Source organism: Ochlerotatus camptorhynchus, unplaced genomic scaffold, assembly GCF_037179485.1.
Source record: "Ochlerotatus camptorhynchus isolate MF236.1 unplaced genomic scaffold, CSIRO-AGI_Acam_v1.1 ptg000274l, whole genome shotgun sequence".
NCBI classification, from domain to species: domain Eukaryota; kingdom Metazoa; phylum Arthropoda; class Insecta; order Diptera; family Culicidae; genus Ochlerotatus; species Ochlerotatus camptorhynchus.
The window spans coordinates 6906918-6926105 of NW_027040763.1; the positions used below are offsets into that span (position 1 = coordinate 6906918).

General features: G+C 40.3%; 1 protein-coding gene across 1 annotated transcript in view; it reads right to left on the bottom strand.

Moving 5' to 3' along the window:
• Window positions 1–19188, bottom strand: part of LOC135705684 (uncharacterized) — a 256038-nt gene that overhangs the window by 15875 nt on the left and 220975 nt on the right. The gene's annotated exons all lie outside the window — the stretch shown is intronic.

A 19188-nucleotide genomic window follows, 5' to 3' on the forward strand; every position in this document is an offset into this window, starting at 1 on the left:
CTCCAAAAAGCAGCACGGGTTTTGAGGAATCTTTTGGCAATGTCACTGGCAACCATGTTTCTTCGAGTGGCTTCAAATGACTTTTATACAGTGCCGCAATGCGGTTGAGAAAATTTGAACGTTCGACCGGAACTGAATAAAAATAAAGTGCGCGGCAACATTTCGCAAAAATAAAGCGAAGACGAGAGATGACAGTCGCTCCATGACAGTATAACTTTTGTCATATTTTTCTGTTTTGCTTGCAGCGCAATCATTTGTATTACCATAAAACCAAATATTATAAATTAACAATATGGTTCACTTCCAGAATTACCATATATTTCTGAAAAGACGCATAAGTAATACCCTCTCCCGGTGAGAAAGGTGACTAAAAACATTCGTGGCCTTATTATTTAAGCGTATAATCAATTCATACGCTTAGTCAAATAAAAGGTGTGGCAGACAGTATTAGCTTTCTCATGCTTGCTACACGCCTACCCTGACGTCATGACATTGTTCTACGTTCAGACTAAAGTTGATATTAATAACGTAATAACGTAATATAATAGGCGAATTTACGTATTCTCGTCAATCTAAGCAGCGTCTGCACTTCTACTAGCATTTTCTCAGCGTCACGCACATATATGATGTGTCTGTTTGTTTACATTCATCTGCTGCTTGCTTCTCTATCCATTCCAATCGACAGAATTTTTCAAAACGTTTCGAAAGCGTTTTTACAACGCTCCAAACTTCTCAGGTGAGTGTGACTATTGTCGGCAGTCTCTTTTTCTTCGGCAACCTTCCCATTAGAACTGCGTGTTAACCAGCTGTTCTATTATCGGCAACTCGAAATCAACCTCATTTTGTAGTGCGTATGCTTTATTTGAAGAAAAATGTAGCATTACTGGATTGCTCGATCGTTCAAATATAATCAGATTGAAGCTGAAAGGCTAAACAATCGTTTGGACACATTCAGGGAAGTGCGTTGATGGGAAAACATAGTGAAATTAACGTTTAAATTTTGGTTGCCGAAAACAGTCAATGGGTGCCGAAGCCAACATTTACCCTATGATATCAAAAGTGCCTAAATAACCTGATATCTGCTATAGTTTGAATGTACAATAAGCTTAGAGGTAATCCAAACAAATGGAAGAAAACGCAGATTATATCTGCCATCCCTCTTTACATGCCACATTGGCAACTGACAGGAGGAAAACTTTCAACACGCTAATAATCGTTAACCCAATTTTGGGTAATAGATTAACAGACACGGTAAGAAAAAAACACTCAAAAACACTTGAGTTTAAAAAAAGCTCGAAAACAAAAAAATAAGAATTAATTTGATTTTCAGTAAAAAGTACTCAACCTTCATGTTTTCACCATTGAGAAATTTTAACTTATTTTTGGATGAAAATCATAGCAACCTGCGCTGCCTTTGATACTGTCATTTTTGTGTGCTTCATCGCCTTCGTTCGTGCTCTATTATTGGCGTTGACGGCACCGTCGAAAAATGGTCTCTTCTAGAAATAATTGACAGTTTCTTATGGGATTTTACGGTGAAGTGAAAGGATAGTACCATAGAGGTAACTCTAAGACCAGAAGGTCCCGAAAAAATGTGCTCAACTTTTTGGCTCAGTTCTGGTACTATCTTCGGTCCCAAGCTAATCGATGCACCCCTCGAAACATAGGAAAGTCCACGAACCCCTCATTTTATCTGTCAAACTTCCATACAGAATCAAAACAAACATAGTGTAGTACAAGAATTTCGACTAGAATGGGGTACGTTAATCGATTTGCTTGGGACCAATAGGCTATTTAAGTAGTGAATCAATTTAACATCGTTAGTTTCCACCGGTTGATAGTACGAAGTCCGCCATGTTTCACGCATAGTCTGAAGTTTACTTATGGATTTAAACGTAGGAGTAAAGAGCTACAGAGTCGCTGTCAACGCCAATTATATTCAATTGATGGTTAGGTAATTTTCACTCAATGGATTATTCATGAGGATTTCTCAAAATTTAGTTTTCATAATTTACTTAATTTTACCTAGCCTCATGGAAGCCACATGATGAGTGAAAGTGAACTCAATTTTTAACTAACTTTAAAATACCCATTATTGGGAAAAAACATACAAATTTTAAAGATAAGTGACTTACCATTACATTAGCTATTTTTACCCATTAATGAGTATCTGTAACCCATTAATGGATAACAGTTACTCATTAATGGGTAAAAACTACTAATACAAGTTTAGTCACTTTTCTTCAAAATGAACCTTTTTTTTACTTATAAATGAGTACTTTCAAGTTGGCGTGTTGGATACCTCGATCTCCATAGACGAGTGCACGGATGGATTTGAGTTCACTCACTCGACAAAAAGTGACACAACAGCGGGGCCCTGTTTACTAAAAATGAACACATATGTGTTCATTTTTAGTAAACAGGGCCCCGCTGTTGTGTCACTTTTTATCGAGTGAGTGAACTCAAATCCATCCATGCACTCGTCTATGCAGCAACATGTGCATAGGCATACAAGCCAAATGTATGCAATGCATTTAAACGTCGGTTGTTCCCGAATTGCAACATGCCCACTCGAACTAACTATATCATCTGATAGAGCAAATTATCTCTCAGATGTTGGTGTCAGTTTGCCAGATTGAGTCAATACTCACGAGAAATCGTTCAAAGTCATTGTTTACATTTGGTAAATAGGCCTTCTTTACTTGTTTCTCTACTTACTAGCTTTCTCTATCATACATCAAAACCATCATAGCTCAAAACAAAAACGATAAAGTTGAGTGTTGTGGATTGGACTATGGATAGTGTTTATGTGCAATCGTTGGAAATTTATAGTGGTCGTAAGTACTAAATACTATAGATATTGAATAGAGATTTTTTTTTTCTTGATTTGTTTTCCGTCGATCGTATTTTCCGTGCTGAGTTTACTGCGGTTTTACTTAAATTTTAGTTGTTTAAACTCAAGCTTTGGGTAAGTTTCATTTTCTGTGTACCCTGAGACTGGGTAGACGGTACCCATTCTTATGTGCAGTAAGGAGTTGGCAGAATCTGAGTAAACCAGTTTTACCAACAATCAATACGAAACCATCGATTTGAAATTTTCTCACTACTTGACTAGCCTATTGGTCCCAAGCAAACGATTAACGTACCCCATTCTAGTCGGAATTCTAGTACTACACTATGTTTGTTTTGATTCTCTATGAAAGTTTGACAGATAAAATGAGGGGTTCGTGGATTTTCCCATGTTTCGAGGGGTGCATCGATTAGCTTGGGACCGAAGATAGTACCAGAGCTGAGCCAAAAAGTTGAGCACATTTCTTCGGGACCTTCTAGTCTTATAGTTACCTCTATGGTTTTACCATAGAGGTAACTATTATGAGTAAAATGTACCCAAATTCTGGGGAAATGGTTATAATCGCATGTTTAGAATGGTACAGATATAAAAGGGAGATTTTTGCGGTTTCCAAATATCCTACAATACTGTGGACCCCCGCTAATCTGAATGACACTTCGTGCATATTAACGGGGTTTATTTTCATTTTGAACTTCTTGTAACCCTATTACCATTAGAAATTTGAGTTTCTGGTAGTCTTATTTGCGGTTTTGTTTTGATTCTGCTTTCCGTTTTGCATCGTTTCATTCCGCTTCATTATTTATTACGCAATTACAGCGGAAGCGGAACGGCAGCGCGAAAAGCGGAAAAGCCCAATCTGAGTAAGCCTACTTGTCGGATTGAAAACTATTCAGAACAAAATTGACTTCGGCTAGGCATCTTGCGAGGCATCTTGATGTCATTTGTGACAATGAATAAAAACTGAAAATGTTCATGCATTTCCAAATGGTTTCCTACCATTCCCATATATTCGAAAGTGACTGGCCCTCTGGATGTAGATGATTTCAAAAACAACAAAACATGATTAATTGAGTACATGGGACTTTACTTACTAGTTGGGTGAAATAAACTTTTTTTCCTTGATTTGTTTTCCGTACTGAATACCAATGCTACCAACGCCCGAGAAGCAGCTTCCACAACCACCCTTCGTGATTGATGAATCTACGTTACGGTCGGCCAGTAGATGGAAATGATGTGAAAATGATAATGACGTTTTGCTAGCTGTCAAATCGTATGGAATATTTTTTAGTACATCATCACTTTTGTGGTTTTGGATTTCAAACCTAGGTGTCACATGCACTGGTGCAGTTTTGCGTAGATTCATCAATAAGAGATTTGTATCTTAGAAAATCCCGGCGGCGCTTGAGATATAAACTTAATTTTGACTATTTTTTCTTACCGTGTGGTTAAATTTTACTCAACAGTGAGCTGTTTTTGAAAGCCTTGTTACGCTCAATTTACAGTGTACTAGTCACCTTTCGCGTCACTAGAGCCGCTAGTGTCGGGAAAAATCGTGTCTTGGGGATAATAGAAGAGTGAACCATATTGTTAATTTATAATATTTGATAAAACTAAATGAAATATTTCGATTCGAAATTTTTTTATCACTAATAAATGTTGTATTTAATTGAATCAACAATAAATAAATAAATAACAGATATAAAATATTTCGTGAAAATAATTAAACACTTTTTTCATCATCCAGAACAATACTCCTTTCGGAGCTTTTTTTTTGCAAGGAGGAAACCTTCAAAAAGACCATCGTGCCACCGCTTAACGACTGGGCGCACAGTCACGGTGACACGGTGTGTGGGATTCTTACCACACTAAAACCTCCTTGGACGCCTTGCCCTTTTCCCCCGGAACCCATTACGCACCTCACTTTACCTCAGCTAATTGGCGCTTCCAGTTCGCTAATCGTCTCTCCAATTTGTGAGTCATTTAGCTCCCAGCGTCACGTTCTACTCGGTTATCCCCGCTGGTCGGTTCAGCCTACTCTAAAAGAGAGTTCTCCCGGCTTCGGCTTTCAGTTCGCACTTGTGTGAGCACATTACTACTTTCTAGTTGGTCTTCTCGCCATTTTCGCTGCAGCGCTGACATGATCTGCGTTACTGCTCTACTGACGGCGTTAAAGGTGCCCTCCTCTCGACACATTTCTTCGACGACATTCTCCGTGCTAAGGGTGAGCATATCCTCTCGCACATCATCAAATCTAGGACATTCGAAGACCACGTGCTCTGGTGATTCTTCCACATTCCCACATTCCGGACAGAAGGGTGACGTTGTGTGTCCGAACCGATGCAGGTACTTCCTGAAGCAGCCATGACCAGACAGGAACTGCGTCAAGTGGAAGTTGACTTCTCCATGCTTCCTGTTCACCCAGGTCGAAAGAGTTGGTATTAGCCTGTGTGTCCATCTACCATTCTCTGCTGCATCCCACTCCTGCTGCCACTTAGCCATCGACTCCGTTCTCACCATTTTTCGTACTCCTCTGGTTTCTTTCGTCATATAGCACTCGTAGTCCTCCGCCAAGGTGATGCCGATTGGGATCATACCGGCGATAACGCATCGAAATGGTTCTGTACACACTCACGACTCGCATGGCCATGAGCCGGAACGTACTGCTCAATTTCCTTTGGTTGTGCTTCGTTTTCAGCGCTTCAACCCAGGCTGGACCTCCGTACCTTAGTATCGATGAGGACCCACTTGCCAGAAGACGCCTCTTGCTGCTGCTTGGACCAGAATTGTTCGGCATGATTCTGGCTATTGCGTTAATGACCTTCGCCGCCTTCTCGCAAGCATATTCGATGTGGCTAAAGTTTAGCCGCTCGTCGATCATCACTCCCAGATACTTTAGCACGCGCTTCGAAACAATGGTGTGCTCTCCAACGGTGATTTCTGCCCGTTGCACTGCTTTGCAGTTACTGACCAACATCACTTCTGTTTTGTGGTGGGCTATCTGCAGCTTCGCTCCTTGCATCCAGTTATCAATCGTATCTATCGCCTCGGCTGCCAGCATTTCCACTTCTTCCAGCGTCTCACCGGTTACCGTCAAGACGACATCGTCCGCAAAGCCAACGATCTCAACTCCTTTGGGCAGCTTGAGCGTCAGCACGCCATTGTACATTCCGTTCCACAGCGTGGGACCTAGAATGGAGCCTTGTCGAACTCCCACCGTGATTCTAAGCGATTTCTGCCCCGCGTCTGTCACGTAGACCAGGACCCGGTTCTGGAAGTAACTACTTAGAATCCTGCAGAGGTAGTCTGGAACCCTCATTCTATGGAACGCCTTGGCGATGGCCTCCCAGCTGGTGCTATTGAATGCATTCTTCACAACAATCGTAATCACGGCGCAGTATCGATTTCCTCTCCGTTTCTGTTTGGAAGCTTTCTCGGCTCTGTCAATCACTGTCCGAATTGCATCCACTTTCCGGAATCCAAACTGCCTCTCCGACAATCCGTGTTCACTCTCCGTGCATTTCTGCAGCACCATCCTGAACATGTCCGGGAACGTCTGGATCGCCGCCTTCAACGCCACGTTGGGAATTCCATCCGGGCCGGGAGCTTTATTCGCTTTCAACCCTTTCGCTGCTGCTATGAGTTCCTCGTTGGAGACTTGTTCAACGTTGTCTTCATCTACCTCGCCATATGGTGTAGGTGGCCAGTTCGTTGGGTCATGCTGTGGGAAAAGTCCCTCCACGATGACTTTCAGCTTGTTGGGACACATTTCAACCGGCATCGATGGACCTCTGATCTTCGCCATCGCGACTCGGTATGCGTTGCCCCAGGGGTTGGCATCGGCGTCGCGGCACAGCTCCTTGAAATTGTTTGACTTGCTCAGATGTATCTTTCGTTTCAGTGCAGCCCTGGCCTCTCGGAACACCACCCTGCGCTCCTCTCTGTCTGCTTCTATTCTTGCTCTCTGAGCACGCCTTCTGGCTAGAAGACAAGTAGCACGGAGGGCGCTAATTTCCTCGTTCCACAAGTAAGCTGGACGCCGCCTGTTCGTTGGCTCCAGTTTTCTCGGCATAGTTGTGTCACATGCCCTTGCTAATGATTCGGTCAACTCGTTCGCGCTTAGGCCCGGCACGCTGCTATCTATACCCTTAGAGCTTCGATGAAGAGATCCTTATTGAATGCCTTCGTCTTCCACTTCCGCTCGCTTACTTTCGTCCTTCGCATTTCCACCGGTGTCCGTTCACCGATACTGTACCGGATAGCCTGATGGTCACTATGGGTGTACTCTTCGCACACTCTCCAGTTCATATTTGCCATTAGCGACGTACTGCAGAAAGTGACGTCGATAATGGATTGGAAGGTGCTGATGGTTCCTAAGTTGGCCAGACTGACGTTCAACTTTGCCAGAGCTTCCAGCAGGCTACACCCTCTTGCGTTGGTACATCTGCTCCCCCAATCCACTGCCCAAGCATTGAAATCTCCTGCGATGACGACTGGTCTCCGTCCAATGAGCTCTCCGGTGAGCCCATCTAGCATCTGGTGGAACTGCTCAATTGTCCATCTCGGGGGTGCGTAGCAACTATATACGTAGATCCCATTGATTTTGGCGATCACGAATCCTTCGTATGAGCTTGTCACCACTTGTTGAATGGGATACCTGCATATAGGCCATAGTCTGTACGGGGTATAAGGCTTGTATCTATTAACTCCCAAACATACCTCCCTGCGGTGCTGGCTACTGTGTTACCTGACTTATGACGAATAACGTTACAACGTTATAACGTTGTATACGAGTATCCCGAGTACTACGTATAGTTCGTCTAATTTTACATAGCAAAAGTTATAGAAAATTAGACGAGTCATGCCTTGTATTCGGGGTACTCGAATACATGCAACGTATATTCGTTTTAAGTCAGGTAACACAGTAGGCTACGAGTAACCGTAGGAAATATCGGGTAATCAAACCCGATGGGACCTTGGTCGTATGCTGACAGGGAAGGAGGGCTCCACTCTTTGGAAGGCGTAGCTGTGCTCAATGTTAAGGGCGGCCGATCATCGTACTTTTGTCAGCCCAGCTTAGGTATCTAATGCCCGGATTACATTAGTGCTGGTTCATAATGCTGATTAACCATATTTTGTGTAAATAGGCCATGTTTTTGCCATAAATTGATGTGCCAATATTAATCAGCTGCGAATAACTGTTTACATCATGTTGATAACCATTATTGAATCAGCACAAGTTTAAACCGGACATAAACAGTGCTGTAAACGATGGTCATTCGGCGAGACAGGAGGTTGATTTATGCCCTGCAAGCCAGCCGTAAAATAACAACAGTACGTCTAACGATGGAAATACGGACCGGAGCATTTGGCATAGACCCGTGGTAGATGAAAAGTGTATCTTTACAAAACATTTGTTGTAAAAATCAATTATTTGAGTGCCTCTTTGAATCTACAGCCGGGGCCAAATTGATCACTGTTGAACCACAGAGAACAGACGTTGAGGCTCGAAAAAAAATTCTTTAAAAACTAGTGTAAAGATTTCTATTTGACTTAAGCGCCACTAACGGCGACTTCTCCACTTAAAAAACCACTAGACACTAAGTGCTCGCAGTGCCAAGTGGCAATTTTCAACAGAAAATGTATCGATACTAGCGCCAAATTGGTCGATACTGGAAAATTTATAGAGGATATCAGGAGATGCTAACGCCACGTAACGGCGATGTTCCCACTTATCTTTGCACAAGTTTCTGACCAAAGTTGGACGTCTATTCTCTGTGGTTGAACGTATCAAAATAAATTTCTACCCAAATGGTTAGTGACCAACTATCTCTATCGTTCCACATGATAACTTGTCATATTGGAAGTTTTGCTTATCGTTAGGAAATTTTTGAAATCTCAAATTTGGAAATGTCGATCTGGGGTAAAATTGAACAACCATAGCTTCCCAGTGCATTTATAGCAAATGTGCTTTATAAACTTGGGTTCCCCAGTGTTCACTCGGCTGTCGACAGAAGCAGGCCACTCTCGATGTGTGTCACGCGATCGTTCTTCATCATCATAGTTCTTCATCAACAGTTCTTTCGGTCGATGCGTCGTCGACTTTGGAAAGCAACCGTTTCGTGGTGAGTGTGTGAGTGATGACCACGTTTTGCATCCATTGCTGCAATGGAAGTGCTCTGTCCCCAATGAGATGGATAACCGAGGTGAAGCAATCGGTTAAGTTGTGTGAGTAAAACCCCTGTAAAATACAAGCAATTAGTGACGTCACTACATGCGTTTATTTTGATTTTTTGGTTTACTAATACAACAATATTTCACGATCTGCTTCACCTCTCTCTGTACCTCATTGCTCTGTCCCCCGTTGGCGATACTGCCATACAATGAAACCACTGGAAAGGGATCCAGACCTGATGGAGAAGGCTTATTGGATAGCGGAAGATAAAGTGTTTATTATGATGTACATTTTGACAATAGTTTTACGATGTTTTTTTTTTAATGTTAATTCGATTGCGCCTTATCAAATAAATCAAAAGGCAAAAAAACTTGGGTTCCCTGAATCCGAATCAGATGTTCGATTCCTTGTGCGAAGTGTATTTCAAGCAAAAATGCCGAAAGCGATTTCTTTAAATACCTTTTGCCGAAATGTAGGTAATTTCAATAAAAATCTTAATAAATTTTACGATAATTCTGCAATTTGTTGGTATTGAAAAATGTCACTTTTCGACACTGTTTTGAAAAACATAATGGCCTACTATAACTAATGTCGTTTTCGTTTTTGCGGTGTAGCACCGCCGAACACCGAAAAATACAGGGTGTAACTATCGGTTGCACCTTTGTTAACAAACAAATGATGATGAGCTGTCACTACACCGGTGCGCGGTGTAGGAGTGTACCCCATTAGGTATAAATACGTTAGGCATACGGACGTTAGGCATACGGACGTTAGGCATACGGACGTTAGGCATACGGACGTTAGGCATAATGGACGTTAGGCATAATGGACGTTAGGCATAATGGACGTTAGGCATAATATACGTTAGGCATAATGGACGTTAAGCATAAAATACCTTGCTACTGTGCAACTCTAGAAACCTGTTTCGAGCATGGTAAACAATGCTTAAATTAGGCTAAGCGTTGAATAAAATATGATACAAGTTAAACAATCATAGTTTATTTAATAAGCACAATTTGGAATCCATTATTTATCATATTATAAGTGACGTAGCTACATATTTACTTAGATCCAAGATTAGTAGCGATAGCGGCTAAGTAATCTGGCAATGAAAACTCAGCATAGTTTTGAACTATATCTTGAAATAAAAAAAAATCACACATTTGTTGTAATATATTCTAACACACATATTGCAATTGTCAAAGAAGAAAAGGTTTTCCTCAAAGAACAGCTCATGAAATAAAGAATGGTGAATTCTGTGATTTTTCATTCAATAACAAAAAAAACAGCTAAGATTGAATAAAATATGATGCCAAAGAACAGCTCATGAAATGAAGAATGGTGAATTCTGTGGTTTTTCATTCAATAACAAAAAAACATATATTTTGCTTCCAGGATTTCCTGCCATACTTTTCGATACAACGATTCTGTTTTTGTTGTCATCAAAATAAAAACTAACGGAACCGTCTGCTGATGTGAGGGATCGATACTTCCATAGAGGTAACTCTAAGACAAGTAGGTCCCGAAATAACGTGCTCAACTTTTTGGCTCAGCTCTGGTACGCTCTTCGGTCCCAAGCTAAGCGATTCACCCCTCGAAACATGGGAAAAAACCAATAACCCCTCATTTTATCTGTCAAACTTTCATAGCGAATCAAAACAAACATTGTGTAGTAGTAGAGTTTCGACTAACGTTTATCGTTTGCTTGGGACTAATAGCATAGAGGTAGCTCTAAGACCACTGGGTCCCGAAGAAAATCATTATTATTTTTGGCTCACTCAGTACCAGAACAACGGTCCCAAGCAGTCCCAAGCTATTTCACTCACCCCTGCATGTTCTGCATGAATCCACACACCCCTGATGTTATCTGTCAAACTTTCATAGCGAATCAAAACAAACATAGTGTAGTAATAGAATTTCAACTAGAATAGGGTACGTTAATCGTTTGCTTGGGACCAATAGGCTACTAAAGTGGTGAGCCAATTTAAAATCGTTAGTTTCGTATTGATTGTTGCTAATAGGCTAGTCAAGTAGTGAGCCAATTTAAAATCGTTAGTTTCGTATTGATTGTTGATACTTCCATGAACAATGACGAGTTGCCGAAACAAACAAGGGAGTGTGGCAAACGTACCATCTGTAACCCAATACTTTGCCTGTCCAAGACATCACAAGTTTTCATGAGTTCCAAAAATTAAGGCTCTTTCATTATTGTCACCGAAGTCAGCAATCAATAGACGGTCTCCATTATCTTCCTTCTGGAAATCATCGGGTAGATTATGCCTAACGTCCTTTATGCCCAACGTCCATTATGCCTAACGACCGTATGCCTAACGTCGTGTACACCCGGTGTAGTGTAGCAAAAACGAAAACGACATAAAATAACAGTGTCAAAAAGTACTACATTTCAGCAACCAGTGCCTTCTTTTTGCAACTTGTTGCATAAATAGCTACATATTTCATGAAATATTTGATACTTCGACTTCAGTGACACTAAGTTTATTCAAAAATCCACTAGCAAGCTAATTCATTCAACGATATTGTAACGCCAGTAACATAAAATTTAAATTTATGCAGTAACATATACTGCTTTTTGAGAAAAACTCATCAATCAGTCCTTTGATGAAATACTGTCAAGATTTTTTCTTGATTTTTTTTAGCAATAAAGATACCATTTGTAGTCAATAGGGATATTCAATATGCACTCGTAAAAATACCAGGGTTCATTGGAGTGTAATGGAAGTTTACGCATTTACGAGGGTGTATACGTTTACGATGCGCTTTGTGAATACATACCCCTAATATTGTTTCTACCATAGATCAGATAGCTAAGAATTGGGAAAAATAAATACCTCCATCCACAAACGACGGTACCTCTAAGTACCAGGTCTAATAGGGAGCTAGGAGGGCATAAAAGGTTTCAATTACCAGTTCCATATTTGCGCCTTATCAAGCGGGAAAATTCTCATCGAAACCATAAAAATTGTGACTTTTGTTTTAAAAAAAAATCCGTTCAAAATATATACTACATTAGATCAGAATCGAAGTTTCGTTCTCTTGGTTTCTTTTATAAATAAGCTTATCGTAAGACCGTTGGATGCGAGGTTGGTGGATTTCTCCAGCAGCGTGGAGCCATGACGATTGGCAAATAATAATAAATATCGCGCGCGCGAAGAAAAAACAGTAGCAAACTCAACCAGCTTTCTTTGATTTCGGTGTTAGTACCCAGAGGAAAACAAACACAATCAAATACCGGGAAACCACGTGCACCGCTGTAGTGGTAGTGTTTATTCTTCGTGTGCTTTACTCGATTCGAGCTTCTACCACCCCTCAACTCCACCCACTGTCACACCGTGTTCTGTTTGTTTTCCTTTCCTTCTCGGGAAAATTATTATTGTTCCTACATTTACAAACCCACTAGTTCTACATGGACATTCTTTGACGCTCTATTCTCCCGATCTCTCGCACGAAACTAACCGAAAGTGCACGTGCTTTTTCATCGTTGTGTTGCCCCTACCATAGGAGATTCACGTCGTCAGTGTTGGTGAAAATTTGCAAAACTTGCGGGAGGCATGGGGACATCTAATTCTCTCCCACTTAGTGTTGCTGGTGAGCGGGAGAGAGAAATTATATGGACGGATGGACCGCAACGCATCAACCTTCATCGTCGCTGGCAACGGCGGTTGGTTGGTCGTGTCCATTCATTCAGTCCCGTGATTTCGAACGCGAATGGTACTTTTCGTTTTGTTTCCTCTCGGTGTCGGCTAAAATAAAAACTAAACCAATCAAGTAATAAAAAAAAACAATCACTTGAGTGGATACAAAGTACCGGACAAATTGATAGTGATTGAAGAAAAGTTGGAACCATTTTTTGTTTTGAAAGTTTTTGGAAAGAGTGCATTTTTGTTAGAGTTGGAAACATTGAAGAACAAAACAAAAATTGACGATAATGTGTTAAGTTGCGTTTTTGAAATCAAACTGTTCGGGCCGTGAATCAACTGGTAATGGCAGTGAAGTGAATTTGATTGAAGACGTTCCTATTCTCGGCTTGTGCTGATCCAATTTAAACACCGATCAGGGTGGCATGTAAAACATTTCTGTGAAGATTTTCCTAAAACAAATATTGAGTCAAGAAGAGTGAGTTAGTCGTTGCAGAAATATTTCTGTGTAACATTACAGTTTCTTAGAAAAAAATAACTCTCACGTGATCTTTAAAAACAACTACTTCAAATTTTAAACCGATTATCAATTTAATTTTCAATAAAATGCAGTTGATTCTTGATCAATTACTAAGAGTTGCGTTCATTTATTAAGGCTCAGCTGTTTGTAAAACTTCTTCTTCTTGTTCGCATTTCAAGCTTATTGCTTATAGCCGCATATTAGCTTATTGCGTGCTCTCAACTTAGTGTTCTAAATGCACTTCCACAGTTATTAATTGAGAGCTTTCGATGCCAACACCAATGCATGAATTTGTATATTGTGTGGCAAGCACAATGATACTCTATATGCCCAAGGAAGTCGAGAAAATTTCCAACCCGAAAGATTTCCTCGACCGGACCGGGAATCGAACCCGCCGCCTCCGGCTTGGTAATACCGTGCCTTTACTGACTAGCTGTTTGTAAAAGCATTCATTAAAAAAAAACTAGATTGAAAGGATAATTGAAAATTAACATTCAGTTGAAAGTTGGGGACAGTACAATTTTTAAGATTTTTTGAAATCATGAATTATATGGAGTAATTATATGAAGTCAGAGCTACACAAAGAATTTATGATGCTAAAGTGTTGATTATGCAATTTTATCATTAAAATACATGTTATCATAGGCATACAATTGTTACCTATCAAGCTTTACTGGCTCTACGCAGAAGTAGGTTAATTGCGTTTAAGCTGCTTGCTTGTAGATTTGACAGAAAATTGTAGCACATTTTCGGGATGTCTATCCACGTTCAACTTAATCACTACCTATCCCCGCTTCTTTGATAAAGTCGAAGACAACCTGTAGGGTTGATACGAGAAATTTGAAATAATATTCGCGCCAAATTCACGCGAACCAGTGCTGCAAAATTTCGACACTAAAAACTGATAATAACAAGACAACCCTGGTCACTCATTTCAGCAGAGAGTCACCATCAGTAGCAATCAATATCAATTGTCAGTGATATTACTATCATTGACGACGATGTGCAGTTTTTTCATTTGCTGAATTACTATCGAAATCAAATTAATTTAGCAAAACAGTTACATAGAACCATCAAAGTGAATACGAATCATCATCATTATCAGCCTGGAGAACAATAATGTGACACAGAATGCGCAAATTCACAGTTTTTTCACCAAGGGAATCTTTGTCACTGACAAAGAAAAGAGTGAGATTTTGACAAAGGAAATTTTGATTTTCAGTTCTATCAGTGTTGCTGCTGAAATGAATTTTGTCTATATCCACTGAAGTTTTCTCAATGAAAATGACAAATCGCAGCACTGACGCGAACCTCAAATAAAAACCGCAAGAAGGTTCGATTTTTTTCCATTGATATCGTAGAAACTGCATTTTAATACTCCGAACACGATGCCTCCGGTGTAACGGAAAACTTGCAATGTTTCAAAAATCATAGCTCCGCCATTTATTGACGAACTTCAAGTCTATGTTTTAAAATCCCTGTGTAACCGATCGACTAGTTTTCAAGCAGAACTCAGCCGCGGTTGTCAAAATCTAACTTTTTCTCTGTCAGAAATAACCACACTCGGATACCAGGGTTAATCGATAACTTTTCATTTGTCAGTTTTAACTACGAGTTAAATTTAACCCGGCAATTGGGACACAGTCTATGTCGAGTCCGTGAGAAAATAAAAATAAGCCAAATGCAATTAACCTGGTTTTTAGCTTTCAGTAGCAAATCCCACATTCGGACCAATTTTCATGAAAAAAAAGATGTCTAATCTACACAATAAATTGATAAGATAAGCTTTTCTTAAACTTCTCCAGTACTTCCTGAACATCCTTGAAGGCAATATACATTCTTGAGACTCCTTAATTTTGTATGAGGTTCCCTGAACAACTTTCATGTTTTCAAACCTTTTTTGAGGTTTCTTGAGCTTTGATTACAATAATGTTCCTTGTGTGGTCACTGATCTTCTTTGAAATTCTTGATTTCTCTGGAGAACACTAAACTTCTCCGAAGTTCTCTGAACTGCTGAGAGGACCCGATAATTTCGAAGATCATAAAAATGCTTAAGTAAGGGTCTGACTTTGGAGAGGATCGGAGAGCATCAGAAATATTCAAAGAACTTCGGCAAGTAAAGGGTGTCCACAGTTAAATTGCATCACTTAGAAGTACTTGCTAAAAATAAGTCTCTAAACCGATTGTCATGAAATTTTCAGGGAATGTAATGCAATATTTAAGCTTGGTTAACGTATCTTTATTTCACTCTATTTTTTCACCAAATCAAAATGCTCGATCTTTTTTTTTTAATTTCAGCCATAACGTATAACGACATTTTTTCTGCTTTCAACCACGATTTCAACATTTCCTGCTCTGTAATGACAAATTTAGGATACTTACGGAGTTATTGCTTCATTATAGCCCAGTATCTTTCGATCGGCCGCACCACCGGTGTTTTGGGGGAGTAAGGTTTGGCTACATCCGGGACAAGACAAGAGGCTACATCCGGTCAAAAAATTGTAGGAACGTTGTGTGATTTGAGAAACGAAAGCAGTCGTTTCTTCAGGCACTCGTTCATGTAGATTTGGCCTTTTACGGTTGCAGTTGTTACAAAAGGCTTGTTACGTTTCCGCACGAACAAATCGCCTGCCAAATCATTAATTTCTTGGGGAACTTCGACACTTGCTGTTTCCTGAGCGACTCTGAAACACCAAACTTGTCTTTCGCAGTCACATACTGGTTTCCCGGAATTTGTTTGAAGTCCGCTTTTACGTATGTTTCATCTACCATGATACAGCACTGTGGTTTTATCAACATTTGTGTGTACAGTGTTTCGCGTTCTAGCTGCCCTATTCTGTTGTTAATTGCGGATTGGTGCTTTCTGCTGGTAGTCCTGTTCGTTTCTTGGCTTTCTGCATGTAACTTTTTGTCAAGTGCAGTTGGGTTTGCGTTTGAAGGCAGCAACCACTCGCTTGTGATCTTTCTTCTTCTTCTTCTTCTTTTCCTTTATTTAACGTCGGTCTCTGTTCCGCAATCTAGTGCCAATCACCGACGGACATCGATTGCCATCCATTGACGGCAACAGAATGTGCAGGAAGGCAGCTTCCACACCTGCGTAGGATATCGCACCCATTCACAACACACATGGGCCGGGACCAACGGCTTTACTTCCCTTCCGAAGGAAGACGTGACCAGAGATTTTTATGCCTCAGAAAAATCCCACCGACCTCGGCTGGGATTGAACCCAGACCCATTGGGGTGTTAGAAAGCAGTCAAGCTTACCACTACACCACCGGCGCCGGCTACTTGGGATCTTCATCGCAGTACGGAACACTTTTTCTTGTACTCACTTGCTTCCGATCGACAGTTAAACGTTCTCCGAAACGTTTTATGACTCGAGAAACAGTAGATCGTTTGATTCCCAACATCTTTCCCATGGCTCCGTACGAAAGATGTGGGTTGTTGCGGCGAGTGTGCAACATTTTCTCGTGCACTCACTGTTCCTTCGATTGCATTTTCAAAACTACTAGAAATATCACAATGTAATGTTGTTTTCGTTTTTGCGGTGTAGCTACACCGGTGCAACTCCGACGAACACCGAACAAAATCAAGGTGTAGCAATCGGTTGCACCTTTCTTTACAAACAAATGATGATAAACTGTCAATGACTCGCGCTTATTGCTGCTGAGTCGAAAATCACTCAGTTCAGCCAAAAGGGAAGTTACCCAAAAATGGGTGAACATACTTTTACTCAAATTTGAGTAAACGTTCCTATGGCGGAAACTGGGTAACGGTTACTCAGATGATGACATTTGTCAACTGAGTAAACCTTACCCATTTCGATAGAAACGAATGAATGCCCCATGGATGCTTTATATATAAATTATTTCGTCTAGGAAGAATATTAGAAACACATCACGAAAATTATAATTCTGTATTTATTGATACCAACTAATTATTTATATTTGAGTTGCATGCCTCACCAACTAGCTGAGCTTTCGCCATCTAATGAGCAAATACACGAACCTTTCTTCTGAGGATGGAACCTTTGCTATCAAATTCATTCGAAGCATTTACCTTTGAGCGGCAGATGACGCGAATGTACCTGTATCATAGCGTTCGTATGAGAAAATGGAAGAGTTGCCAGTCTTCTTGATTTGTTGTCTTCGCTATTACGTAGCTGCTTCATTTTCACTGCTTCACTTCTAAAAACCACACTGCACAAAAATCGCCTGTTCAAAATGTGCGCCATTTTGAACATAGGAAAAATTGATATCAGAACCATTCACTCAGAATCTGGGTAGATACCACTCATCGGAGCAAAACCAGTTTACTCATTTTTTGACAACTCCATACAGCATTCAAATATGAGTGCGATCTACCCAGTCACTGAGTAGCCTCAAAATAGCGTGTACACCGGTGTAGTGTACACTCAGAAAATATTCAAATTTAAATAGTAAAAGCTACGCTAAATCGCAACTCTCCCGACCGACGCATAGCTCGGTATAAAGGGAGAAAATACATACTTAGTATAAAAGTTGTTTATACGGACGCAAGTATAAATCCATGTTATGTCCACTTTGTATAGTTTGACTTTATCCTTGAGTTGCTTGTTCTGGATATATCTGAAGGGTGATAATAATTGTTTGTTTTCTTTCACGGTTAATTAAACAAAAGATTGCAAAGCAACTAATTATTTTCATTTCTAGAGAAAATTACAATAGATTAATTGGTTACAGCGTAGCGAGTTTCAATCGATGTTCTGTAGAAGGAAGTTGTTGTATCACGTCTTTCTTCTGTTTGGCCATTGCGTATCAGGTGAAATCGATCAATGTACCTCATTGAAAATCGATGTTCTCCAATCGGGAGCGCAGTTCATCAAAGGTGTCGTAAGGCATAGAAGCTCTGGCAACATCCGACATGGTACGCACTGTCTTCCACTCTTCGCGGGCCAGACTTGGGAAAGTCACTGTAAAAAGTGTTTTCTTAGTGTAGCCTTCCGTGTTGACGTAGGTGCATTGACTTTCGGTATAGATATCTTCCGGCAGGATGGTGTGGGCCAGTTGCAGTTCAACATCACCGTGGTGACCTTGATAGACTACGAAGCAATCTGTGGAAAATAGTTGCTTCTTGATGACACTAGCGTAGTGCACTAAGATTCCGATCCTAAACGCTTCGGCATTGGCCAATCCTCCAGCAATTGATCCACCTTGCCCTTGGGGCCGATTCGTATTTGACTGTTTCCAGTTTACCACTCGGGTTGCGCAGCATATGGGCAATACAACGCTGGTGTTCAACTCAGAAGTGATTTTTCTTTTGCTTACTATCCAACCGTTGGATGCTGGTGTATTAACGATGGAAGCCGAATCAAAACGCAAACAATAAACACAAATTAAAAGGAATACTTTAGTTGAAGGAATTAACTGCGGGTGACCGAGGGGTTATGATGTTTTGCAACAAATAAACTTCTAAATTATAAATTAACGGTATACACTGAACGAATCCTAGCCCAATATTCGGACTTAGTATAATTTTAAAGAAAATTTTAATCGGATCAATGTATAAACATTACTTAATCATAAAATGATTAAATTCTAATCTACCTTCGTTTAGTAGTATTTTTGAGTGTAGCAAAAACGAAAACGACATAACTCACGCAACAACAATACACGCTGAGGTCATCTCACTCAAAATTTCATTAAAATTAATCCAAACGGCAATAAGTTACAGTTTTTTTAAAGTGATGCAATTTAACTGTGGACACCCTTTATGTAAATAACATAGGGTTGGTGTACCAGTTATGGCTCTAAGTTCCTATTATTGTGTGTTCCAATGATGGCCTATGAGATTCCCATATGCAATAACTGGAACACACCATATTAGTAAAATTTAGCCATAACTGGTACATCTACCCTATATAAATCTGGTTTTGACCCCCCAGTTTGAGGAAAAATGTTGTACATTAATATAAACAGCCACAGAAAAAAAAAGTTCCAATAGCTACCAT